The following is a 7,748-nucleotide window of genomic DNA, read 5'->3' as shown; positions in this document are numbered from 1 at the left end:
GTGACTGAGATCGATGGGAGGGAGAATAAAAAGTAAACTCCTTTAGAGCCGGGTTGCAAAGCCGCCAGGTATCAACAAGTTTGTGTTGGGAAATAGCCTGGGTAAAGAGCTTATGGGATTTGTTAGGAATAAAATGGGCTGCAGAGTGCCTATCTACAAAAGGGTCCAAGGGATGATTACAAACTCCAGCAAGGTTGAAATCTTCATCCATAAACCGCGTGATGTGACGAGAGAAATCAGCCCAAAAAAGAGGCTCACCAACAGTAGGAGCGTAGACATTAAGGAAAGAGACTGGAACACCTCTGAGAGATAATTTGTCATATGTCCACCTTCCAGCAGTATCCGATTCCTGGGAGATAACAGAAAGGGGGAGAGACTTACGGCATAGGATAGCCACACCATTACGTTTAGCATCTTCTTGTGAGTAAAAGACCTCACCCACCCAACCCCTTTTAAGTTTGACAGATTCAATGTCAGACAGGTGAGTTTCCTGCGAAAGAAGCCACATCAACATTTAGCTTATCCAAGTGAGACACAATTTGCTGACGTTTGATTGGGGAATTAATACCCTTGACATTCTATGAGATTATATTTAGCGACATGTCATATAAAAAAACCTATAACAAATACATTGGCAAAAACGAAAAGAAGAACACATGATACAAAATAAGAACATAGGAAAAAAGTAATCAGCGAGACTAAGGAGGAAAAAGAGAGAAAAAGAAAAAGTAACGGGTATGAAAAGAAGAGAGGGGAAAGAAAGCAGGAAAGAGATCAAAAGAAGAAAAAAGGCCAGTGGAGTAAAAGGAGTAACGGCATAGACAAAAGTAAATCTTAAGGCCAGATATGTATCATCTGAAAACAAATAGGAGAGAAGGAACAAAGGGAGGAGAGGGCAGAGCAAAACGAGGCACAAAAGGAAGACACAAAAGAAGAAAAAAAAAAGGATCTTCATAGGTGGTGGTCTTGTTGTTGTAGGTGACCTTGAACAGACATGGATGGTACAAGCCATATCTCGCTCCCATCTCACGGAGATCCGCTCTCAAACCTAGGAAAGCCTTACGGCGGTTGGCAGTAGCCTACAGGGAGGAGCCGGACCACGTCAATGTTGGAGAAGATTTGGCAGCTGTCAAGACCTTCAAGAGATGAGTGTATTTCAAGAAATAGAGAATGACACCTCTGGGCTTCTGTGAAGGGGAGAGCGAAGAAGATGGACACCCCAATCGATGTGCATGCTGTATATTAAGGGTTGTGCCCTCTGGCAAACGCAAGAGCTTGGGAAGGAACGATTTAAAGAAGGCAAGAGAGTCAGACCCCTTAAGTCCCTCTGCCAGACCATAAATGCGGAGGTTGTTCCGCCTATTTCTGTTTTCCAACTCCTCCACCTGTCGCTGAAAAACAGACACTTGAGAATTCAAATGAGACACTGTGGAACAGGTTTCTTGAAGGGACTCAACAGATTGTTTGACGGAGGCCACCCTGGTTTCCATTTGCGACCAGTTATCCGTGAGATTCTGGAGCTTGATGTCTCCAAAAAAGGGCGGAAAGACCTGATTTCGTCCAGTAATAACTCCAGGGAAACAGGAGCAGACTGTGTAAGACGCGAGGGGGGATCCTTCTTCAATCGTTTAGTATTAGTTTTCCCCGGTAGGGGTTGAGAGGATTTCATTGCTGTATCTGAGCCAGACGAGGTGAGGGAGTCTTCTAATTTAGAGAAGGCAGAGAAGACTTCAGAGTTCTTGGCAATAGCAGCCTTAGTCGTACGAGGCAGGTGTGACATGGACTTAAGCCTGCCCATACAGCGGATGCCCGAGTTAGTTGGTTGGACAGTGTACGCAAGAGCACACAAGGAAATGTGTGAAGACACCAAAATGGCTACAACAAAAATAAAGAATGTAGCGTGGGTGTAACACAAGTCACAAGCATCATTGAAAAAGAGCAGCTGTTAAAATAAGTTCCAGGTGCGTACAATGTACAAGGTAACCATTGAAGGACAGAATGAACCTGCTAAATTGAAGATGAGGCAGTGCTAATCTTCAGGAACAGCTAGGCAAGAGCCCCATAAGGCATTGAAGGCAAAATCGTAATCACATTGCAGCCATCGATGAACATGCAAGGAGGAGGTATCCAACACTCAACCACATCAGAAACCAGCAAAAAAGATGTAAAGAGGAGGGACCTGAGATGGACAAAGTGGTGATGATACAAATAGTGATGCAGCAAGTAATCTGCGACATTCACAGGGCGGGATATAGTTCAAGAGCAATAAAGTTACTTATTTGAGACGCTGTGCATTGGCCGCAGGCAGGATGGCTGACAAAAAACAAGTTAAATGCACAGATTGAAAAAGCACCTCACAAAGTGGAGAGGGTTGAGCCTTGAAAGAGTGTGTATCAAATGAGGAGCATAGGGCGTTAAAAATGGAGAAGCTGTGGCATTCATAGGCTGAAAGATGTGCAGTTGACCAACCAAGATAAGGAGAAAGGAAGGGCCAAAGGGCACCTCCAGCAACAGAGACTAAGGCATCAGAACTGCATCCAAAAGGACAGTAAAAACCATCGTAGTAGCCCCTCCATCTCCGTAGCCAACAAAAACTGATCCAAGTTAAGTAGCCCAGCAAAAGCGCACTATCATACTGAAGAGCAGAGTAGTTAATCACCCAATCCTCAATGAGAGCAAATCCAGCGCTGAGCAGCAGTAAATGAAAAAGGGGCAGCTACCATTAACCATAAAAGCTCCTACACCATAAATGTGAGAGAAATGAGGAAGCTCCTGAAGCCTCCCAAAATGGCGATCGGGAGCAGTCAATAATGTGAAGGCAGGTCGTAGCATTTCTGAGGTGGAGGGAGAGCGCATAGGTCACAAAAAAGTGATATAGGAAGTCCCAAGAAGCAAAGATGTTCCAGATGCAAAAGAAAATCAGCCACATACAAAGCTCCGTGTGCCGATAAAAAAGGCTGATTGTACGCGGCACCTCAAAATGGCGCCCGCGCTCATGACTGAAACAGAGCAACTTACAGCAGCAAAATTCTCTGTCCCTGAGCAGTGCAGCGCAGTATCAGGGGTCGCATAGGGATCCAGAAGTTTTCCGACGTGTAGAAATGGCCCTCAAGCAGGAAAAGACGAGCTGTAAACAATACGTCTCCCGGAACTCCAGCAGTGCCTCACTCAGGCGCCGCCATCACCACCGGGCGCCAAGCCACGCCCCTCATAAAGCCATTTTCTAAACGCCACCTGACAGTATGGCCATCAAGTCTGACTGGTGAAAGCAGTTTTTTTCTATATGTGTTTCAGAAGATTGCTACTTTGTTATCAGTATTAGGACTAAGATGACGATGACGCCTAATAATATATATCAATTTTGATGTGTGTCCTGGCCTCTCCTAGTGCTAGATATCACCACTCCAGGCGGGCCCTCCCTTCTAGAGTGAGAGGGATTTGAGACAATTTGATCATGTCACCCCATCCTTCGGTAGACTGCATATTTTTTTGTCTCCCAGAGGAAAGCATTACTTAAGTAATTTTTAACTCAAGGTGCACTTCTAGGTACACGCCCTAAATCCATACTACTATTATAAAGAGAGAGCCCAAACCTTTGAGGCGGGTAAGCTCAAGAAGTACAGCACCAATCACAACACCCAATACAGAATTGTAAATGACAGTTGCAGCAGATGGGCATAGGCTATACAAGTGGCCACCATATACATTACAAAGGTAAAAGAACCTTAGGGGTAAAGTAGTCCCTTGTGGGCGTGGGCGTTGTGCTATCAGCGATGGGCTCGGCAAACAAACCTTCACAGGACTCCCTTGTGGGCGTGGGTATTGTGAGAGGGGCGTGGACAAACAGCAAACACCAATAGGTGCGGCATTTCCGGGGCGCGGGGCACGCCATTCCCCGTCATAACTGGTAAAAGTGAAAACAGCATTGTAAACAAAAACCTTCACATTACTCCGTTATGGGCCTGGCCTTTGTCAGAGGGGCGTGTCAAAACCTGAATGGGCGCCGCATTCACGGGGCACGCCTCGCGGACATTGTCAGAGGGGCGTGGCCAAACACCAATGGGTGAGGCTTCACGGGCCGCGGCATTGCTACGGTGCTCACGCAGGGGCTCAAGCCACTCAGCCGACCAGCGGGGATCACTAAGCTTTGCATACTGCTCCGGTGGTCAGGCAGGGGCTCAAGCCACTCAGACTAACAGTGGGGAGCACAAGCTTCACTTATTGCACATGCAGGCCTCGCAAGCACGCTGCCGCTGCATTGCTAAGGTGCTCACGTGGGGGCTCAAGCCACTCAGCCTAACAGCGGGGATCACAAAGCTTTGCATACTGCTCCGGTGCTCAGGCGGGGGTTAAAGCCACTCACAATAACAGCGGGGAGCACAGGCTTCGCTTATTGCACGTGCAGGCCTCGCAAGCACGCTGTCACGCACTGCAGTCTCAGCGTACACAGATTTACAACAGGCAGCCTTCGCATTTACCACTGCCAAAATTGCTACAGTCTGGCAATGTCAAAAAACAATTTATTCTCCGTCCCGATTCAACTGAAATTAAAAATGTGGTATAACGTGAGATCTTACAATAAATTTTGCTTGACTATTACAACCCTTTGCACACATTCTATTTCAGCCCCGGACAACGTTGGGACGGGCTGCTAGTAAAATAATAAAATAAAACGTGGTCTATTAAAAGCCAATTTATACTTCTAGATCTGTAGTGCAGGAAATTATAGCAAACTCAGAGGCCTCAAGCAAGACAATGAGGTGATTACTGCTGCACCTTACAGTGTAAAACCTGGGACTGGAATCCACTGGAAATAAGATCAGTAACAGGTCGAGGGTCTTTTATCAACAAATAAAATGTAGGGACTGGGTTATACGCATAGTACCTGAGACTGGGTAATTATTGTCGACAGGCCCTTTTTGTACTGTTTGCATGGACCAACCATCGCAAAAGGTAATTTGCATTCGGTATGAATATGAATGGGTTCCTTTTGGATCAAACAAGAGGTTGGGGGAGGGAGCAGAAAGAGCAGAACACGGCACACAAGGTGAAAGCAAAATAACAGAAAAGAGGTGAAAAGTAGCAGAAAGTCAAAAACAATAGCAAGACGAATAAGGAAGACAGAAAGACACAAAAAGAGAAGGAGATGACCATGAAATTACGTGGACAGAGAGAAGTGTTTCTAAAGTACATATTGTTCCTACTGACTGCTGAGACATGGCTTGATAATTCCTTGTCGACCTCAGATTCCTCCAAATTAAATGCAGGTTTGATCTGCTCTATTACATCAAAAGGGAAACAAAAAGGGGTGAGGATGATGGACGGAGCATTTGAGCATATCAAACACTCACCCCCAGTCAACTGATCTAGGTTTAATCCATCACCATTCTTTAGCTCACTCAGCCACCCTGTGCCTCATGGGAACAGTCCATCCCGAACTGCCAAGCCATGTGTTTCCTGGACCGGAAACAAGCATCCTGGGACCTGTTTCGGATTCATAATCCTCATCAGCCAGGCTATCTTGAATCCAGTGGCCAAGTGAGCAAGGGACTCACGTTTGAGCATACCCTGCCAACTTAGGGGTCCAAAGCGTAACAAAAGGGGATGATGGACGGAGCGTTTGAGCAAAACAAACACTCACCCCCAGTCAACTGATCTGGGTTTAATCCATCACCATTCTTTAGCTCACTCAGCCACCCCAGTTCAGACATGGCCATATGCAAATCAGTCTGACCCTGTGCCTCATGGGAACAGTCCAGCCCGAACTGTCAAGCCATGTCTTCCCTGGACCGGAAACAAGCATCCTGGGACTGGTTTCGGATTCATTATCCTCATCAGCCAGGCTATCTTGAATCCAGTGGTCAAGTGAGCAAGGGACTCACATCTGAGCATACCCTGCCAACTTAGGCGAACAAAGCGAAACAAAAGGGGATGATAGACGGAGCGTTTGAGCAAATCCAACACTCACCCCCAGTCAACTGATCTTGGTTTAATCCATCACCATTCTTTAGCTCACTCAGCCACCCCAGTTCAGACATGGCCAAATGCAAATCAGTCTGACCCTGTGCCTCATGGGAACAGTCCAGCCCAAACTGCCAAACCATGTCTTCCCTGGACCGGAAACAAGCATCCTGGGACCGGTTTCGGATTCATAATCCTCATCAGCCAGGCTATCTTGAATCCAGTGGCCAAGTGAGCAAGAGACTCACGTCTAAGCATACCCTGCCAACTTAGGGCGAACAAACCGAAACAAAAGGGGATGATGGACGGAGCGTTTGAGCAAATCAAACACTCACCCCCAGTCAACTGATCTGGGTTTAATCCATCACCATTCTTTAGCTCACTCGGCCACCCCAGTTCAGACATGGCCATATGCAAATCAGTCTGACCCTGTGCCTCATGGGAACAGTCCAGCCCGAACTGCCAAGCCATGTCTTCCCTGGACCGGAAACAAGCATCCTGGGACCGGTTTCGGATTCATTATCCTCATCAGTCAGGCTATCTTGAATCCAGTGGCCAAGTGAGCACGGGACTCACATCTGAGCATACCCTGCCAACTTAGGGCGAACAAAGCGAAACAAAAGGGGATGATGGACGGAGCGTTTGAGCAAATCCGACACTCACCCCCAGTCAACTGATCTTGGTTTAATCCATCACCATTCTTTAGCTCACTCAGCCACCCCAGTTCAGACATGGCCATATGCAAATCAGTCTGACCCTGTGCCTCATGGGAACAGTCCAGCCCGAACTGCCAAGCCATGTCTTCCCTGGACCGGAAACAAGCATCCTGGGACCGGTTTCGGATTCATAATCCTCATCAGCCAGGCTATCTTGAATCCAGTGGCCAAGTGAGCAAGGGACTCACGTCTGAGCATACCCTGCCAACTTAGGGCGAACAAAGCAAAACAAAAGGGGATGATGGACGGAGCGTTTGAGCAAATCAAACACTCACCCCCAGTCAGCTGATCTGGGTTTAATCCATCACCATTCTTTAGCTCACCTTGCCACCCCAGTTCAGACATGGCCATATTCAAATCAGTCTGACCCTGTGCCTCATAGGAACAGTCCAGCTGAACTGCCAAGCCATGTCTTCCCTGGACCGGAAACAAGCATCCTGGGACCGGTTTCGGATTCATAATCCTCATCAGCCAGGCTATCTTGAATCTAGTGGCCAAGTGAGCAAGGGACTCTCGTCTGAGCATACCCTGCCAACTTAGGGCGAACAAAGCGAAACAAAAGGGGATGATGGATGGAGCGTTTGAGCAAATCAAACACTCACCCCCAGTCAGCTGATCTGGGTTTAATCCATCACCATTCTTTAGCTCACCTTGCCACCCCAGTTCAGACATGGCCATATGCAAATCAGTCTGACCCTGTGCCTCATGGGAACAGTCCAGCCCGAACTGCCAAGCCATGCCTTCCCTGGACCGAAACAAGCATCCTGGGACCGGTTTCAGATTCATAATCCTCATAAGCCAGGCTATCTTGAATCTAGTGGCCAAGTGAGCAAGGGACTCACGTCTGAGCATACCCTGCCAACTTAGGGTGCACAAAGCGAAACAAAAGGGGATGATGGACGGAGCGTTTGAGCAAATCAAACACTCACCCCCAGTCAACTGATCTGGGTTTAATCCATCACCATTCATTAGCTCACTCAGCCACCCCAGTTCAGACATGGCCATATGTAAATCAGTCTGACCCTGTGCCTCATGGGAACAGTCCAGCCCGAACTGCCAAGCCATGTCTTC

Source organism: Lissotriton vulgaris, chromosome 1_1 (genome assembly GCF_964263255.1).
Source record: "Lissotriton vulgaris chromosome 1_1, aLisVul1.2, whole genome shotgun sequence".
In the NCBI taxonomy this organism is placed as follows: Eukaryota; Metazoa; Chordata; class Amphibia; order Caudata; family Salamandridae; genus Lissotriton; species Lissotriton vulgaris.
The sequence above is the reverse complement of the archived record's forward strand: the minus strand, read 5'-3'. Positions refer to the sequence as shown.